Source organism: Herpailurus yagouaroundi, unplaced genomic scaffold (assembly GCF_014898765.1).
Source record: "Herpailurus yagouaroundi ecotype Mexico unplaced genomic scaffold, PumYag 28, whole genome shotgun sequence".
In the NCBI taxonomy this organism is placed as follows: domain Eukaryota; kingdom Metazoa; phylum Chordata; class Mammalia; order Carnivora; family Felidae; genus Herpailurus; species Herpailurus yagouaroundi.
Window position 1 is genome coordinate 15661543 of NW_024412376.1, and position 20889 is coordinate 15682431.

The window sequence follows — 20889 nt, forward strand, 5'->3', positions numbered from 1 at the left end:
TTGTTTTAGTTTTGTTTTATTTTCACTTTTTTGCTGACGCCGTTCATCCTTTGGGAACCCCTAGACCTGCTGGAGCTGGACTCCGGCAGGTTGTTTTCTCACCACTTAGAAAAAATGAAGAGGTGGACACAAAATGAGCAGCAGGCAAAAGTTTATTAGAGTATAAGATTAGAAAGTAAGAATTGTAGGAAAGCTGTCTTTACAGAGGGGACATTCGAAAGGAATGCCCACTGACAGTAGACAAGAGTCCTTGTTTCATAAGATTCTGGTTGCCCCCTTGTTCTTCCCCCTTGTTCCTTCTCAGGTTCTACCCTTATTGGCTGGATAACTCTAGGTGCTGGATTGTCCATTCCCAATTGGCTCGTTTCCATTGTATGAAGGGTAGTCTATGGCCATGCGTTCCTTGTGGGTTATAGGTTTTATGGTTTAGCTAGGTATTTTGATTGTCAAATTCCTGAGAGGAACCTGAGGGCAGTAGGTGGTGTCTGTTACATTCTTAAGAGGGACTTTATGCTTGAGGAGGTTTGCTGTAGTCAGACATTCCCAACATTGTTCCAAAATATGTGTCTTTCCCCACCCAGGGACCTCAGGTCCTAATCTTTCCTTCTGCCATTTTATCCTATCTTTTCTTATTATAGCACCATGCCAGAGAAGTAGGCACATATTTTGTATTACCTTTTCTAAATGGATGATTCCCTTTGTGGGAAATTGACCTAATTCATGAAGCAGTTACACTTCCAGGAAGTTCCCCCAAGTAAACAAGGTTAGCTACATTTGAGACAAATCTCAGTAGTTATTTTACAACTACCTGATCTAATGGCAATGTTCCCCAAAACACTTTGAATTTTTCTAATAATTACCATGAAAGTATAAGTAAACATATATCTGGGTTAAAGGCACATTAATAACTAATTTTCATACAAGATGTATAGTCATAGGGCACAAATTATAGCCCTAGAATGAGAGAGTTGTTGGCAACTGTTGGGACCCGTCTCCCAGGTGTGTCTACATCTTTCTGGGGGCCTGACTTGCAGGCCTTTCAACATGGCTTCCTAGCTTCCTAGTAAGCCTTAGGGTTTACTATTCATCTTGAATAATTTAGTCTAGTCATTGATTTTGGAAGGACTATCTGAGAGCAATCAGTTAAACCTGTCCATGTCAATAGCCATATGCAGCCATCTATCTTATGGAATGAGTGAATTATAGATGTGGCAATGGGGGTTGAAAAAACATTTGCAGGTGATCACAGTTGCTTTTCATGGAAGATAGAGGAGTTAGAGCCATGCTCTGATGTTCCAGTAGAGTTATCAATGAGATTGATGATCAAATTGTGTTTGAGCCATTTAGTGATAAATTGTACACCCTACAATCAATAAAATTAAAGTTGCTGGAAACTGTCTGTGAGAGAATATATTAGTTGGAGTTCTCCAAAGAGACAGACCCAAAACAGAAATGGGTATATAAGAAGAAATTTATTATGAGAAATTGACTTCTGTGATTATGGAGGCTGAGCTGTCCCTTGATGTACCAAATGCAAGCAGGGAAGACAAGGAAACCTGGGATGTAGCTCCAGCCCAAGCCCAAAAGCCTAAGAACCAGGGAAAGCAATGGTGTAAGTTCCAGTCCTATATGGTGCTGATGAGAATCAAGAGCACTGATGTTTAAAGGCAGGAGACAGTAGATGTTTCAGTTTAAGCAGAGTGAGTAAACTTGCCCTTTATCTACCTTTTGTTCTCCTGGCCCTCAGTGGATTGGATGATGCACACTTCCAGTGGTGAGGGCAATCTTCTTTACTCAGTCTACTGATTCAAATGATAATTTCTTCCCGAGACACCCTGACAAACACACCCAAAAGAATGTTTTACCAACTATCTGAGCATCCTTTTCCCATCCTTTTATGTATCAGGTTGACACATAAAATTAACGAGCACAAAGCATATAATGGGTTTTTTTTTCTTCCTCCCCATAAGGAGGACTCCTTGGGTAGTCAGAAAGACAAAAATATATACATATTGTCCTTCTGCTCCCTACATCTGGGGGTCTAAGGTGTTTCTTCCCAAAGTATGGAGGCTTTTCTCTCTCCACCATCCCTGTATTATGTGTCTATTCTGTGTATCAAATTATTACACACTTAGCAGCTAAAACAACTATCATTTATTATTTCACAATTTCTGTAGGTCAGGAGTCTGGTCATGGCTTAATATGAGTTATTGAAATCCTCAAGTCATTGGCAGAATTTATTTATTTAGGCTGCCGTACTAAACTTTAGTTTCTTACTGAGACTACCTCAGCAACTAGAGGCCATCCCCAGTTCTTGAAACCAATGTTCCTTGCCACATGGTAGCTTGCTTCCTCAGGTCCAGTAGTACACAAATATCATAATGTACTCACAGCAGTGGTACACTGTTACCTTGGGTATATAAGGCTGTAAAGTAATCATGGGAGTAACATCACCTTCACTGTCATAGGTCATGCCCATAATCAGTGGAAACAGATTACACAAGGGAATGTACACATGGAGGAAAGAATTACAGAGAGCCACCCTATGGTCTGTACCCCATAGTCTGTACTCTCGTCTTCCAGTAATTCATGTCCCTACTACATACAATATATATTCATTGCCTCCCAAGGTTCTCAAGGGTGTCATTCATTCATCAAGCCCAACATCCAAAATCTCATCATCTAAATAAGGTTCTGATGCAGATGGGGTTCCTGGTTGTAATGTGTTAAATGGAGTTCTAGGGTACATTTCTTCTTCATGTGTGCACCTGCAAAACTAAAGACAAGCCATCAACACCTAGAGCACCAATAGAAAATAGTGAGACTAACATAGAAATATTGATAACTATAAGCTAAAATAATTTTTCTTCTTCCCGTCTTAGTCCTTTGCTGAGACCCCATGTAATAGATTAACAAGAAGGGGGGAAAAAGTTTTATTATATGTATACCTCATGCATACATGAGAGGTACCCAGGAAAATTGACTAACTCCCTGAAATGTCCAACCAACCACCTTGAATATCATCTTCAACTAAAGACAAAAGAAAAATGTTGAGGGAAGGGGAGGCAATTCAAAGGAAAGTGATTAGAGAAAATGTTTGGTAAATAAAAGTTGCTGAGAGTTGTTATCTGGGTTCAGGTTCCCTTTTTTAAATGTAAATTGCCCACGTAAATATAGCTACTCTTTATAAAAGGGTAACTTCTACTCTGCTTTCAGAGTTTCTCCTGTGTCTGCAGTTTATCAAAATAATCAACTCAAACTAAAGCATATGTCAAAGAGCATTATTTGGGGGGTGGAATACACTTCAGCAGTCTTAGGCAGAAAGGAGGGCTATTGGGGGGGTGCAAAGGGGTTACTGGTACAGCGGATCTGAAATGCAGGTGGACAAATGTTTGGCATTTATTGATTAGTTTTCAGGATGTGAGCATAACCCTCCATGTCATTCAGGTCCACTCTTTGGATTCCTCCTTTTTTATGGAAGGTAGCACACTTCTGAGGCTGAATAATTTTATCAGTCTGCTTCCTGCCAGTAGAATTTTGGAGATCTGACAACTGTCTTTTATTTTACACTTTCAGTTCAATGAGGAGTGTTTTTGTTTTTTGGTTTTTTTTTTGTTTTTTTAGAAATAAACTTCTCAAAAACTTTGTAGGTTTCCCTTTGATTTCAATGCAGGTTAACTCCATTTGACAAAATTCACCTCTACAGATTTTTCCAAGTTAATCCTTTATCTGTCTTGGCTTCCTGCTGTGATAGATAAGGGTCAATGCCCTTAAGCCTCCTGAAGGCCCTGTGGTTTGATTAAGATGATCAATGAGGCACACCCTTAATCTCTTCAAAAGGACCTTTGTGTGAACCAGTGCTCTAACTTTGTGGGGTTTTTTTTTTTTTTTTTTTTTTCCTGAAGCTTTAGCAAAAGTTTATACAGCCTGCATCCTTGGCTTTTCTCCCTAAGCGAAGATTTCAGAAGTGATGTCTGAACTTTTGCATCTTTTGCCCTCTTAATATGGTGAGAATTTTCAAATTCATCAAGTTCTGATTCCTTTTTGTTTAACAATTTTATCCTCAATTTCTCTCTCTCTCTCCTGCATAAGCGGAGATGTCACTTTCATTTCTTTGCTTGGAAATCTGTTTAGCTAAACAAACAAGTTCCTCACTTACAGTTCTGTTTTCTTCTGACATCAGAACACAGTTCTGCTAAGCTTTCTGCCACCATATACATCAAGAGGTGGGAATCCTGGAAAGCTACCCTACGTCTGCTACAACCCCCAAGCTCTTTCCAGTTAGCTATAACCACATTTTATTTTCTGTCAATCATATCCTACTACACACAACACTTTTATCTAGAAAATTCATATTTAAGAAGTACAAGGAAATTTTTATAAAACTTAGTGAAACCCATTACATCACCAAAAAGGTCACACATGGGCCATTGTAGGGGAACTCAGCAAACAGTAGACTGCTACTAAAAGAGTACACCAATCAGGCCAGACCTGAGTTATTGATAGGGGAAAGAGAGAAGTATCATACCTAGAAATGGTCAAGGCATATTCCTAAACTTTCAAAATAAGTCTACCAACCTCCATCATTTTCATCCTGATCATTGCCCAAGAAACACCCCAGAGGACATAATGCCTTTCTGGAGATAGCTGCATTCATTGAGAAATTTGCCTTTCTAAGGTATGTGGATGAGGAAAAGGTACAGGATGTTGAGTTAGAAAATATTGAGTCAATTTTTGAAAAGGTTATTCCAGTGTTCAGTAACACCAGATTCTTTGGATAGCAGTTCACTAAAAACCTTATCTATGAGCCCATTGTTGATTCTAGTTGGTATTATCAGAAAACAGGCCCTTATCATGAATATTTATATGGGTGAACAAAGGAGTTTGAACAGCAACTACAGTTTGTTTCTATAGTTCACAATCCCAAAGAAGGATGTCTTTAATCTGCCAGTTTGCAATGTTTAAAATGTTATACCAAATAGACTATTTGCAACAGTTTAAGATTTAGAAAAAAATATGTTGTAAAAAATTTACTAAAGAGTGTATTGGCCAGAGATGTGAGAAGAGCCTTTATTTCTACCACTGAGTGGAATGACCACCAGTGTTTTTGTTTCTGCATAGTTAGGGCTGAGGTTGAATTGTCTAGTAACCCAGCGGATACCATTAGTGATCCAGGATTAGGCATTTAGGGAAATCTCTGCGAATTGTGGGTCCCATTGAGCTAGCAATTTCCTTTAGGCTGCAGAATGGGATATTATGTTTTCCCCAAAGGAACAGCTGCCACTTTTTAAATGTAAAACAGATTCCAATGAAAAAAGACTGGCTATATTGTAGAACATGCCATTTCTATTTAACAAGTAAGGCTTGTTACGTCCTTCCTACCTTTTTGATCAAGTTGTAGTTGAACCACCCTAAAATGAAAATATCAGATGGGAGATTCACAATGACTCCATAAATCAGGTATGTAGTTGAACATTTGCAAGTGGGGGAGGGACAGAGAGGGAGAAAGAATCCTAAGCAGGCTCTACACAGCACAGAGAACCAGAGTCCAATGCAGGGCTTGATCCCATGACTGTGAGATCATGACCTGAGCTGAAATCAAGAGCTGGACACTTAACCAACTGAGCCACTCACATGCCCCGGTATTCAGTTTTGATAAAAGGCCAGTAGCAAACTAATAGCTGCTTGTCAAAGGGTCTGTGCCTGATAGTCATGTCAGGGATGTGATGAATCCAAAACCACATGTAGGGATTCTAGGACTGTCATAACAAAGTACCACAAACTAGGTGGCTTAGAACAACAGAAACTTATTGCCTCACAGCTCTAGAGGCTAGAAGTCTGAAGTCAAGATGTAGGCAGCGCTCTAGTACCCCTGAAGTCTCTAAAGAAAGTTCCTTCCATGCCTCTCCCTTCCTTCTGGTGGTTGTCAGGAGGACTTGGCATTCCTCGGTTTTCTGCTAGGTCACTCCAGTCTCAGCCTCCACCATTATAGGGCCTTCTTCCCTGTGTGTCTTGGGTCTTCATGTGGTCTCCTCTCTATGCATCTGTGCCCAAATGTACTTCTTCGAAGGACACCAGCCATTGGACTAAGACCACCTTAATTCTCTATGATCTCTTCTTAACTTGATTATACCTATGAAGACCCTATTTCCAAACAAGGTAACATTCGCAAGTACTGGTAGTTAGAACTTCAACATATCTTTCCGGAGGATATGATTCAATCCACAACAGGTTCCAATTATCAAAATTGTTAGGTACTATAATTCAAAAAGTTTGGTTGGATTGCTGCTGGAAGCCGAGCTATCCCAGCCTGAGTGGCAGGGCCTGGGCTGTGGACGGATTGGTGACTGCAAGGCAGACCACCGACAGTGAAGCTTCTTGTACTCCCGCTTTTAGGTAATTTGGCCTTAAAACTACCTGGGATATTGTCTGTTGGGGAATTGCCTTTGACAGGCCCCCTGGGAAAAGAACCATTAGGGAAGAAAATAAGGTTCCGCAAGAAATTGTGCGGCCTTACGTTTAGCCCTTGCCATTCCCCATGGAGACTCCTCTACTTGCAGGAAGGATAGCCTCATGCATTTGCCAGCAAAGGCGGCCAATGAAGGAGAGACATAAGGATCCAAAAGCCCCACTCTGGTAACTAAGGAGTGTATCTATGGACACAGGTCACTCTGATCCCTAGGCCCACTTGGCCCCCCGGAGGCATTCCAGATGATGATTGAACCTAGTCGGTTAAAGTACAGAATGGTCCATTGGTTCCTAGGTGCATTGTCTGTCTGAGAATGTATAAGGCGTGGGTTTCTTCTGAGAATGTATAAGGCCTCTTGGCCCCCTTCCTGGCACCTCGGACCCAGGAGAACACTTTTGTTCTTCAAAACCATGAATGGTTCAAGGAAGCAACTAAGAGGTCATGTCCCTGTAACTGTTCCATTTGAGGTGTTGAGAGATAAATGACCTTTCGTGAAAACAGCAAAGCAAATACTTTATAAATTATAGATAAACATAGATACATAATAAAAACAATAAAAGAAATTAATCAATAAGCAAAGGGCAGGAGGGAACGTTATGAGAAAACAATCATGTTATTCCTTATTGGGTGATTATACAAAGGAACAATTTTAGAATTGGGTAATGTTAGAAAAACATAGATGACGTATGTTACAAGGAAATCACTAGCATATATAATGCCACGTTTACTGCAATAAATCGGCCAGTTCAATACACTGCTGTTGTCTGTGTCCATTTTTATTTTAGTTTTAGTTTTTTATTTTAGTTTGTTATTTTGTAGTTTTTTATTTTAGTTTTGTTTTATCTTCACCGACGCCATTGTTCCTTCGGGAACCCCTGGTTGCTGGAGCTGGTCTCCGGCAGATTGCAGTACCCCAAAAGTAGAAGCCTGACTCCTATATCCTGACTCCTGGGAGCAGCCTGCTGCCACTACTGGGATGAGAAGTGAAGCATATAATAAATATATCACTTCCTGCTATATGTTAGATGTAGGAGCAACCAAACTAGTACATTGAATTGGTCCAAAGGGCCTACATTAGCCCTTTGGTCACATTAGCATCTCTCACCTACTATAAACCTTAGCCAAACTGCATTAGCTGTATTTGGGCACCTCTCTCACCATGGAAGTGAGTAGGTTATCTCTTTGGGTGCCTGATCCAATACAGTGATAAAGTTTTGAAACCCTCCCTATTCCAAAGCTCAAAGTGTATGTGGCCTTTGGTCCTTCTTGGGATCAGAAAGATCTTGGCTTTACCACTAGTCACCTTTATCCTTAAAGCAGATGAAACTGGAATAGAAAAAAGTCCTGTGAGTGAAGAGGGAAAGAGTGGCTCCTCATTAGTGACCAAGACACATTTGTTGTCAATTTCTGTTGTCAGTCACTCATGGCTCAACCAAATAAATTTTAATGGCTTTCAGTACACGTAAAGCTCCAAATTGCAGAGTAAGGTAGTGATTGCCAACATTATTTCAGCTTAGAAACTCTTTGGCTCGGTAGCCACAATTACATTCCCTATCAGATGCGGCTGTGGAGATGTCCACTCCATCTTCCTGATAATATGTCTTCCTCTGCTTGCCCAGATAAGATTGAGAATGATCAAGGCACCATTTATACAGGCTGTTTCAAACATATTTCTCACTCCCCAGGCTCTAAACTTTCATTAACAAGCCGGGCAACTGCTACCATTATTCCCGCCAGCCTCCACCCCCGGCCCTCCCCTTCAACACTTGGGTGACAACACTCACTAGGTAGTCTTCTCATATCACTGATATTAGAACGCAGGGCCTTTGCCCTCCCTCTTCCAAAAATCCATGTCTCTGTCAGCATCCCATCTTCATAGCCAAAACCATCAAGAACTGTGAAGAGTTTGAGATTTTACCCTAGCTTGCCAGCTAACCTGTGAAGGGGACCAGAATATGCAACCCTAAAATATGCCACTTTCACATAAGGCTTATTTTGAGCTGAAGGCAATTGAAGAACAGACACAGGAAAAGCTCTAAAAACAGAGCATATTTTTTTTTGTAAAGGAAATTTACATTTATAAAGTAAATTTAAATTTGTAAATGAGTCTTCTCCTGTACCAGAAAGAGGAGAACAAGTCTTATCATGGGGACACTTAATTATCTGAGATGACTAGATTCCTATTAGCCCAGACTCTGCACAACAAACCTTACTGAACAACCCTTGTTTACCATATGTTCCTAGTCACCTTTCATAATTTACTCCCTTCCCAAGAGACTTCAACCCTCTTTTCCTTTTTCCTAGCTTCTTCCCCACACTTTGTCACCCTTTGGGATGGTGTATAAGTCACCAAATCAGGCTGCCTCCTTGAGTTATATTTCTTTGTGAACTCCAGTGTGCACATAAATTATTAAATCTGTTTTTTTCTCTTATTAATCTGTCTTTTATCATTTTGATCCAAGAGCCCCAGCCATTGAACATAGGCAGGTAGCTAAAGAGGTAAGTGTTTTGTTTTGCTTTGCTTTCTTTTTCTTTTCTTTTCTTTTCTTTTCTTTTTTCTTTTCTTTTTGTTTCTTTTCTTTTCTTTTCTTTTCTTTTCTTTTCTTTTCTTTTCCCTCTGCTACACCTACTTGCCACAACTTCATGAATGCTTTCAGGAAACACAAGACTCTGAAGTCAGAGACAAAAGACAATTTATTAGTAACACCAATAGGAGCAGCCAGAGTATCAGTGTGTTTATTTTTGCCAGTTCCCAAGCCTCAGACCCTAAAAGGCAATACAAATAAAACCAGACACCTGAACACACAGTAGGTTACTTTACATTAGAGAATCTCTGAGCTTATGGAACTGGAATTTTTGGTAATATGCAGTGATTATACCTATCTTCTGCTTCAGAGAAAATATTTTTTTATTTACATGTTTTTAATGTATATTTTTGAGAGAGAGAGAGAAAGAGAGAGCACGAGCAGGGGAGGGGCAGAGAGAGAGGGAGACACAGAATCCAAAGCAGGCTCCAGGCTCTGAGCTGTCAGCACAGAACCTGACACAGGGCTCAAACTCACTAACCGTGAGATCGTGACCTGAGCCGAAGTCAGATGCTTAACCAACTGAGCCACCCAGGCGCCCCTATTATTATTTCAGTACTAAAGAGTAAGTATGTGGAACCTATGGCCCTATGCTCCACAGGTGGACATAGGCTGTAAGCCTATGTAAGCTTCCAAGGCTGTAAGCAAGCCTGCCATTTTCTCCAGAAGGGGAAACTATTTCTGTTTTCCAGGGTTGTTTACCGTGCAACCATCCTTGAAAATATAGCCCTAAACAAAATGTAGTCAATGCCTCTACCCACAAGACTCACAGAGTTGCAAGAGAAACATGAGTGACTGTCTCCTAGTACATTTTTACTCACATTTTATTGACAAGAACTGGTTCCCAGGCCTCATGTTTGAGAGTAGACCTGGGAATAATAGTGTCTGGCTGAGGGGTGCCTGGGTGGCGCAGTCGGTTAAGCGTCCGACTTCAGCCAGGTCACGATCTCGCGGTCCGTGAGTTCGAGCCCCGCGTCGGGCTCTGGGCTGATGGCTCAGAGCCTGGAGCCTGTTTCTGATTCTGTGTCTCCCTCTCTCTCTGCCCCTCCCCCGTTCATGCTCTGTCTCTCTCTGTCACAAAAATAAATAAAAAACGTTGAAAAAAAAATTAAAAAAAAAAATAGTGTCTGGCTGAATAGTTTCCTCCTAGTTGTAACCTATGGATTAAAACCATGAATTCTCTTTAACAGGCAGCCTTTGCTCCTTAAATCTCAGTCAAATTATGGAGTGTAAAATTTTATATAAAAGAAAATAAAAATCAATAAAATACAGTAAGCAGATTTGGGCTTTTAAGTCATTTTTCCAATGTGAAGAAATTTTCTCAAGGAACTTGGCAGGTGAAATGGTACATTCAACTCCTAACCAATTAGCTTTCAGATTTTAAGTTTGAAAACTTGTTTGCAAAATCATGACAATCAATATTCCTACCTTTATATTCCCTTTTTTTTATTAATATTTCATGATATGTCATAAATAGATAATATTGAGATACTATTATTTATCTTAAAACCATATGATGATAAACATAAATAACTTACTACATATTGTTGCAATTCCAGTGTTTATTATTTAAAATAGATTAAAATTGATACATGAAGTCATGTGAACTACCAATCATACTCTAGAACATTAGCTTTTGCTATTTTTTTCTATTTTTGGTGATGGACTCAAATTAATCCTGAGAGCCACTTAAAACCAATTAAGTATGTCTGAATGGTTAGCAGGGCTAGCAAAACACCTACCTGAAATTAAAACTCATTAGCACCAGTTACAGACTGACCAATAAGTTATAGGCTGTCATCAACATTGAATATAATTGTAAAACAAAAAGGGAAATTAAACCTTATATGACCCTAAAATACACTCAGAGGTAAGGGAATATACCATGTCCAAAGCAACAAGAAATGAGGCCATCTTTCTCACCCCACCATTCAGAGGTGGGTAAGATTTAATTAACATTCCATACACAGAAGTCAGTGTGACGTAGGTAAGAATATTGCCTTTGGAGTCAGATAGGCATGGGGCTGAGTCAGATCTGCTCTCTACTGTCTGACCATAAACAAGTTACATAGCCTCTCTCTTAAAAAAAGCAAAATTTAACTGAGTAAATTTCAAAGATCTTATTTACTTTATTCAATGATACATACACGAATCATGCAGCATGCAGTCTAGCTGAGAAAGAAGCTCCAAGGATCTGTACAAAATGAAAACCTTTTATAGGCAGAAGGGAGCAGGAGCAAGGAAGTTAGACTAGGCAAAAAAAGTGGGCTGCTTATTGCAAGGTTACTTTTCCTTGGAGGATGGCAGGTGTCTACCAGGCAGATTATCTAACTAGCGCTGATCAGGCAACTCTTGATTGACTGATTTAAGATTCCATTACAACCAAAAGTGCAATTAAGTAGCAGTTTGTGATGTGGAACAGAGCCTAAGCAACTCCATTTTGGGATCTGTTGTCTTGCTTTTAACTTCTCTAAGTTGCAGTTGCCTCTTCTATATTATGGAAATAACATAGGTGACTCCCTTGTGGGTTCTTGACAGAATTACAAACAGTATGTGAAATTTTAACTCAGTGCCTGGAACATAGTACACACATAGTTAATGATTGCCCTTATTTTTATAGCTTATCCAGTATATGTTAAGATTATGATGCTTCCCACCATGATGTAAATGTCCTAATTTTATAATAGCTAATTTTATACGTTAGACATATTTCATATGTATTTGAAATAAGCCTTAAAAAGTATAGATTTCTTAGTTTTTAAAAACATCTTGGAGAAAAAATTTAGTCAGTCATACAGGGCAGTGTGGATTAGACTCCCAGAATTCAAAGGCAACTCTAATCTAGGCATCCCACATGAAGATTCATGCAAGCAAACGAACAAAAAACACTGGGAGAACATGAGAACATAGTATTCATACTATGTAAGTTAGCTTAGACTGCTGTAACAAAATACCGTAGACTAGGTAACCTAAACAACAGACACTTATTTCTCACAATTCTAAAGGCTGGGAGGTCCAAGATCAAGGTTCTGTCATATTCAGTTCCTGTTGAGCGCCCTTTTCCTGGCTTGTAAGATGGCCACCTTCTTGCCGTACCTTTACATGTCCGAAACAGAGCTCTGGTCTCTCTCTTCTTATAAGGGCACTAATCCTGCATGGGAGCCCGTACTCTTGTCTTCATCTAAACCTAACTGCCTCCTAAAAACCCCACCTCCAAAACCACCACACTGTGGGTTAGGACTTCAGCATATGAATTTTGGTTGAGGCATAGGGGATATAAACATCCAGTCCAAACATACACTCTTGTAACTTATGGTTTCTATTTTACTAATTGTCATGGATATTTTTTCTTACTGATAAATGTTCTCTGAAAACATGAAAAAAAATTCTGGAAAAAAGACTTGGTCAGGGAGTAGGGTAAATACCTGGAAGTATATAGTCAAGTTTGTTGTAGAGGGAGGCATGGGTTGGAGCTCCATTGTAAGTGGTTTGAGGCAATTTTTTCTTAATTTTTTTAATTTTTATTTATTTTTGAGACAGAGAGAGACAGAGCATGAACAGGGGAGGTTCAGAGAGAGAGGGAGACACAGAATCCGAAACAGGCTCCAGGCTCTGAGCGGTCAGCACAGAGCCCTATGCGAGGCTCGAACTCACGGACTGCGAGGTCATGACCTGAGCCGAAGTCGGTCGCTCAACTGACTGAGCCACCCAGGTGCCCTGGTTTGAGGCAATTTAAATGATTTGAAGTTTATGATCAAGTTGCTTTCACAAGAAACAGCACTGGGAGCTAAGATCAAGGGGTTCAGGTAAAAAGTTTATCAAATAGGCAGAAAACCTACTGAGTAGCTTAGGTACAGCACATTTTTAGGCTAAATTTATCTCAAACACAGGTTATGGGAAGGGTAGACTTTTACCAGCAATGGTCCATTAAGGGATAAGAGACCCTGGCTAGCTGCCATGAAGTGTCCTGACTAGTTTGGGGTTTGGATATGTTGAAATCTCCACTTGAGGCAAATCGTCTCCAGTAGATGGTACTCTTAACTGTGAAAATGTGGTTTTCCCAACATCCAACTCCAGGAGCAAGGCACAAAGATTATGTTTTCCAGTTTGTGTTTCATATTTCTCTTCAGATCCATCACTTTCTTTTGATTGAAAAAAAACAAAACAAAAAAACCGTAATACTTCTTTCAGTTTGTTAAGGAAGCAGCTGTTACTGTAAATGACAATACATCACAATCCTCAGACTACAACAGCTCTGAAATATTATATGATCATTTATTTACATTTATACTGTGACTATACCTATTGTCCTAAAAGATGTACTAATACACATAAATAGTCATTTACTTATTTCTTTTCATATTTATATTGCTTTGTCCTCACATTCATAATATTATGCTACTATATTTTCTCTAGAATTTGATATCATTCATATATTAATATCATACTAAAGGCTTTGAGGAAAAAAGTTTAAAGATTTATATTCATATAAATATATAAATATATATATTTATATAATGTGAGTATACCTGAGAGGAAAGAAAATAAATATTTAAGTATTTATTGCATATATGATTTATGAGATCTTTTTGAATAAGAAATATTACTTTATAGGTCCTGGTTTATAGATTTGTAAATTTCTTATTTTCTGGATCTAGAAAAACCTATTGTTGAAGACAGTTTTACAAGAGTAAGAAACACATAATATCATAAATTCAATAATAACGGCAATATGTACCTGTATTGTTACCCAGAGCAACACTGGGAGAGAGAAAATGGCTGAAAAATAAAGGGCCTCGTCTTTGGCTTGGACCCTCAAATCTCATCTTTAATTTGAGAAATGCCCTATAACTCCTTCTAAATTGAATTCCTCTTGGATAGGTGTCAAGGTTTAACAATAACTTTTATTTTTAATGTTCATTTATAAAGATAAAATATAATCTGATTTGAAATTGGTTTAAGGGTTTGCCAGCCTCTAAGTGTTCTAAGAAGATACACAATTTTAACACAACCTAGATGCAGGGTAGAGAACTTGGATGAAACATATGGTTCAATATGATGGGATCCTAAGCCTTAAAGGTAATGCATGAACTTCAAAGAATGTTGAAGTCATTATCTATAGCGAGAAATGGTAGATCATACTAACTACATTAAAGTCATTTGAGATGGAATATATTCTGTATGCTACAAACTATAGTCATACACATGAAAACTCCTTGTATCATTACTCACCACAGGTATTTAAGCAAAGTAAGGAAAAACCCAAAAGGCAAGAGTAATGGCCAATATGAACCTACTCTGCATTTATTTTTGAGTCTGTGACCAAGCTGAAACTCCTTTCTCACAAGTATGGAAAACTGGTATATAGAACATGAGTAACCACCAACAGTCCATTGTTTAGAACAAAAGACAACAAGAGCAATGCCAAGGCTGAGTTTGTATTATTATACTGCTTTATGCTGCAGAAAAGTTAAGACAGTCAAGTGTTTGTATATTCTTTTCACTGGGGGAAAATTATGTAGCATGATTGGGATATGAACATTTGGAAAGGTGGGTGACTAAGATTTTCCACAAGTTTTTCCTACATTGACTACTGGAGAACTTGGCTTTGAACTCAAAGTGCAGAGTAAACAATTAACTACTCTAAATATTTATATTCTTTTTTTCCAAATTTATATGAGGAGAGAGAGAGAAAAGAAAACAAGTACTTGCTTCAGATTACTGTGTTTTCTTGTATACAGACAGTCCTTAGATCTAGGTGGTGATTTTTTTTTTTTTTTTTTTTGTCTCCTAATTTCTTTCCTAAAGGAGCAAATAAGATTAGTTACTTGCAAAAGGAAACCTTTGTTTCTTAGGCTTCTTTAGTCTAACAATAAGAGAAGATACAAAGTCCACAAAGTAAAATTTCTCTGGCACTGCTTGTTCCTATTTATTCTTCAGGAAATCCGTTCTCCCTCAATTTCTTCTTAGATAATTTTCAGAGGTTCCTGGAAGTGTCAATGCTCCAAGAAGTTAGTTGTCTCCATGACTACTACATGGTTTTTTAGCATTTTCCCTTTCTTCTTTTGCTCCCTGAATATCCCAGTTATTGCTACCCCTAAAATGTCAACTATGCTATCAGTACCCACTAGAGACACAACTCCATCTGCTATTGCCAGATTCAAACATCCGCCCTGGGGGCTGACCTTGGTGCTCAGGTCTACACCAATTATTACTGACTGCTGATGTTGAGGACCCCACTGACTAGGCCAGGGATGCTGCCAAGTTTGCCATCCTGTCTCCATCAATCAGTACAAATGTCGTCTCTGACTTGTGTTCTCAAATTTTTAAGATCTCACATTATAGAAAAACAACTATTTCCCTTTTCTTTGTCTCTCCGGCTGTCTGTCTCTCTCTCATCATCTCTCACTCTCTGTATTTTTCACTGTCTTTTGTTTTTGAACAAAATTTAATCCTTTTGTTCTAGACAATACTTAAATATTAGGAAAGCTAAAATTTTAAAACTCAAAATACGTTGGCTAAGTTTTCTATACGTTACCTTTACAGAATGGTTCTGATTTTATTTTTCCAAGAGCCATTGCCCCGGAGGAAGGAAAAGCAGCCTAGAATAGTCTCTGGGGTTTGTACTGTCTTCTCAGGCCAGGGGTCAAGTAGCAGAGCAAAGAATAGAAGTGAAGAAGCAAGTGTCCCTTCCCCTCCCCTCTTGCTTGCTCCCCGGCCTTTTTTTGAAACATTTCTGAATAACACATGAAAAATTAGATTTGAATATAAAAAGCTAGATGACTACCCCAATTCAGAACTGTGTTTCATTAGAGGAACCCGGGCACAGACAGGACATGAATTGCCCCTTATCTACAAAGACACTGTGACAGAAGTCAAAGTTGCACATAAAAGTCATTTGCAATCATTTGCAGTCTCTGAGCAAAGGCATAGCTAAGCATCAACTCTGTAAATTGAGGGGATTTGACCAGATGGTCTGTCACATGGCATCTAGTTGAGAAGGCTAGCTTTTTAAGAAATGTATGTATTTATGTAATTGTTTTTAATGTTTGTTTATTTTTCAGAGAGAGAGAGAGAGAGAGTGTGTGAGCTGGGAAGGAGCAAAGAGAGAGAGGGAGACACAGAATCTGAAACAGGCTCCAGGCTCACAGAGCCTGATGCAGGGCTTGGGACTGGTGAGATCATGACCTAGGCGGAAGTCCGACATTTAACTGACTGAGCCCCCCAGGTGTCCCAGGGAGGCTAGCTTTTAAGCTCAACTCCTTCAGGCTGGGAGGACTCACCTTTTCTGCTAAGGCAGATGCCGGAAGGAAGGTCTATCATACTGTGGCACAAACCTTCTGCTATAAAAAAGAACTATGTTGAGAGTAAAGTAGATCAATAGAGTGAAAAGTTTTACCATACTTGTGGGGTAAATTAATATTCAACAGTTTAGCATTTATGTATGCTATAAAACTGTGGCAAATTATAATCTTAAACAAATAAACCAAACACAGTCCTATGGGGATATTAAATTTGACTAAGCCCAGTGAATTACTAAATCCTGAGAGCCTATAATCTGCTTGTCCATTAGACAGTTTCTTCCCGGTCACCTGGACAAAGATATTTCTTGTTTCCTGGAGGCTCTGAAACACCTTTTTAAAACAGGCATTAAGACATTAAGACTCAAGGATTTTTCAACCATAATGTTACGAAGCCTCATTTTTACAGAATATAAACCACTGTTTCTTCCACTTCTAATAGCTTACTACTAAATTGTCTTCCTGCAGCATTTCCGGATTGCGGGACACAGGGTGCTTAATCGTGCTCTCTCCTTGCTGAACGCCTTACAACAGTGAGGAGCTTCAAGCCTTGCACTTCTGGCATTCCACTTATTTTAGGGATCCAGGTGATCTGTAATTTGATACCAAGATGAGGATCTTCTTCTGTCTTGGTTATTTGGGGTGTTGCTGTAAACTCTTCTCTCTCTTTTAGAGAAAGACAAGAGTTTTCAGATTCCATCTTACGCCTGGCTCTTCTATTGATGTTCTATCTGTTTCAGCAAACAGAGAGTCAGAGGTAAGTCCTGTGATTCTGTTTGGGTCTTACAAATTATGAAGAACAACTTCTTGGCAACTCTTATATCTGTGTTGCCCCGTTTCGAATGGCCTTTTCTTACAGCTCAATAACATCAAAGGTGCTTTTACTTGGCGACAACTTTGCTTTGCAGATTCAGAATTTAGGAAAATTTTCAGCCTTAGGAAAACTAGGCAATATGATAAATAAATATTTCATTAGAACGTACACCCCTTCAATGAGCTGCAGACACTGTTGGAGTGTAGTTAAATTTTTTTTGGACAGTGCAAGTGGTGCATTCTTTTCTTCATGTTTTTCCATACTCTTCCAGAATGAAATATTCATTTCCTCTATTTTTCTTTTTGTTTCAATTTCCATAGGAGGCCATTTATAGATATTCCCCTTAGATTTCTGCCATTCATCCAGGTGTTTCCTTTGATCCTCTGCTGTGATCTTCTTCTTAATATTTGGATTAATCTGGGTCCCATTTGGGACTCTTCTTCCATTTATGGTTTTGTTACCAGCTTGAGTTTTGGGAGCTGTCTTATTTAGAAAATGGTTCTGGGGAAGAATCTTTTTCAACTTGGAGTCCAAAGTCTGTGCTTTTTGTTGATAGCCACTGCTGCATTTATTCCCACTGGTTCCATTTGCTGTTATGTTAGGGGTGCTTGGAATGACTGAATTGAAACTGCCAACTGTCAAATTAGAACTTTGGCTTATGGCTTTTGACTTTGGCAGTGCACGTGATGTCTGAGGTTTAAAACAAGGTTGAGTGGATTTCTGATTTTGCTTGATGTTTAGATGTCTGCAGGTATAGCCTCCCAGAAACACACTGGGGCATGTCCAGGGTTTGGTTTGTTTTACTTTCTTCACAGTAATAGTGTGTGACTATAACTTAGCTTCATTTGGTTTTTCATATTTATCTCTATTAATCTTTATATCCTTTATGTCTTCGACCACTGGTTTCTTTGATGCTCGAGTCCTACTAAGGGTCTGAACATAGTGAGAGGAAACTGTCTTTGGGAGTTTTTCCCCTGGTCTTGCAAGATTTGTTCCTCTAGAGACTTGCTGTGACTGTACGGGTGGGATCCTAATTTGTGTTTCTCCAACAAATTGTTTACTAGCTCTGTCTTTCAAAACAGCACTATTCCCTGAACTTTTGCCCAAGGCTTGTTTAGGAGCCAAACTGCTCTTGGTTTGACTATGAGCTAGTCTTTGGCTTAGCTACTTATTGTCCATAATTTAGAATTTGGTTTCCTCTCAGAGTATGGCAAGGTTTGGGGCAAGTTCTTTTTGTTAATCTCTTTTAGAAAGCTATCCAAGGTTTCATTTTCAACATGGTTATTGCCCACAGGTCTGCACGTTTAGCGTTTCCTCCATCTGCTACCTGCTGCTTTGCAGTTTTCTTTTCTTGTATATTAAGTGATCCCATGGTTTTTCTAGAGAGTTCTCCAGTAGGGGATGATCCAGCTTCATGCTGTTGTTGACTATTGCTAGAAGGCTAACAGTTTGAGGTAGAAGAAACACAGCCTGAAGTCAGCCTTTTGCCCAGAAGTTTTGGTGGCTCCAACTTTGGCTTCTGCGATCTGGTGATATTATCAGGTTTAGGCTGGAGTTTAATGCTGATGGGTTTTGTAGCTTTGATAGGCAAAGCAAGATGTTTGCTAACATCCTTTTGGATATAATAGATTTAGAAGGTGGAGGATTCAGACAGTTACCCTTTGCGTTTAGATAAGTAAGGCTTGGTGGTTGGCGCTTCAGTTTTCCCTTGGCTGCCAGGTACCCTGGAGCTTTCTCTGCCTGTGGACAGCCCTGGTAGCAATATGACATCTCGGTGACAGTTTTTCTTCCTGTATTTTTCACTGTTTTTTATTTGTGTCTTAAGACATAGAGAAGTCAAAGGGGTATTTACCTCTTGGACCTTGTCTTAGGAAAGGAAAGATAGAACATAAGTAAGTATGTCCATAAATAATCATTACCTATGAAGTAAAAGAAAAATGGGTGATGTGACAGAAAATAACAGGTATGTGGCTGCTTTAAATATGTCAGGGAAACCTTTTGGGGATTATTTAACCTGAAAAGAAAAGCTAACCATGCAGAGCATTTAATATTCCATTTAGAGGCCAGAGCAAATTTATTTTCTTTAGGCAAGAGAGAGCTAAGTATATTAGGGAACTGAAACGAAGCTAATTTATCATTTAATTTATATGACTTGACTCTACTTTTATTTACTTTTTTCTTCGTATCCACTTATACGTGTACATAGACCCTACTGTTTTCTTAAATGTCTTAAATATGCCTGTATTAAAATGAATACAGTTTAGGCTCAAGTGAGATCCTCTCTGTAGATGAAAATATGCAGTAGTTTAAAAGGCCAAGAAACCCCCAAAGCTGTGAAAAACCCCAAAAATCTAAGGTCATGTTAGGCCTTTCAAATGAAACTATAAGAAGCTCGACGTTTCTGGTCCAGCAGGGAAGAAGCTTAGAAGTTGCCACTTCATTTCAACAAGAAGCAATAAGCTGGACAAGCTGAAAAATTAATAGCTTTTCTTAGATCTGTAAGGCAGAAGGGATGTCACAGGGCAAACCAATGCCCCCCAACTTGGAGAAACCAATAGGCAAATATGAAGAATCACAGCTTACTAGAGCAGAAACCCATGAGCAGAAATCATCACAGGGAAGGGAATCCTGAACTATAAATGATGAACTGCCGAAGGCTCTGTGTTAGTAAGTCTGAGAGATAAGAACTTCAGGGGACCTAGAATCAGAAAAGGGGCCCCATGCTTTTCTGAGTTTTCTCTCCTGGAGCTCTACCAGGTTATCACAGTGAATATTAGAAAAATCCTTTTCTGCTTAGAGTAGGGGAGGGGAAAAGAACCATTTTTTTTTTTTTTTTTAAAGGTGTAGTGTGGCCTGGAGCAGGCAGGGGAATTTATTTTTTTTTTCAACGTTTATTTATTTTTGGGACAGAGAGAGACAGAGCATGAATGGGGGAGGGGCAGAGAGAGAGGGAGACACAGAATCGGAAACAGGCTCCAGGCTCTGAGCCATCAGCCCAGAGCCTGACGCGGGCTCGAACTCATGGACCTGGCTGAAGTCGGACACTTAACTGACTGCGCCACCCAGGCGCCCCCAAAAAAGAACCATTTTGAAATACACCACAGCATTCTGTTCTTAATAGTGTCTGCCGTAGGAGAAATTATTTAAGCATAGCCTAAACTGCTGTGGTTTTATCAGAGTCTAAATGACCCAAGGGAAGAGAAATATCCAACTCTAGCCCATTCTAGCTATCCTACACAGCCTAAGGAGTGAAAAAAATGGGGAGGCACTTGTGAAGATCACAGTCCAGAGGCACAGACTCATTAAAAGACTGAGACCTAATCATAGAACAATGGAATGCTTGCCTGAGCAAGGATACCTCACCACCTTTACTGAAGGTCTATTTATCATTGTTCCATTATTGCCACTCAATTCAATAGTATTGGATTGGAGACTTCAACACACCTTTATCAGAACAAGATAGATTTGAGGCACCTGGATGGTTCAGTAAGTTGAGTGTCTGGCTCTTGATTTCGGCTCAGGTCATGATCCCAGGGTCATGGGATCCAACCCCACATGGGCTCCATACGAGTATGGAGCCTGCTGAAGAGTTTCTCTGTATCTCTATCTCTCTCTCTCCCTCTGCTTGCTTCCTAGCTCGTGCTCTCTCTCTCTCTCTCTCTCAAAACAAAACAAAACAAAACAAAACAAAACAAAACAAATGGGTAGATTCAGCAGGAA

The 20889-nt window shown here is 39.3% G+C and overlaps 1 pseudogene; it reads right to left on the reverse strand.

Moving 5' to 3' along the window:
- LOC121028548 (cytoskeleton-associated protein 2-like) overlaps positions 1-20559 on the reverse strand; it is a 37059-nt pseudogene extending 16500 nt beyond the window's left edge.
- Positions 20560-20889: the final 330 nt, after the last annotated feature.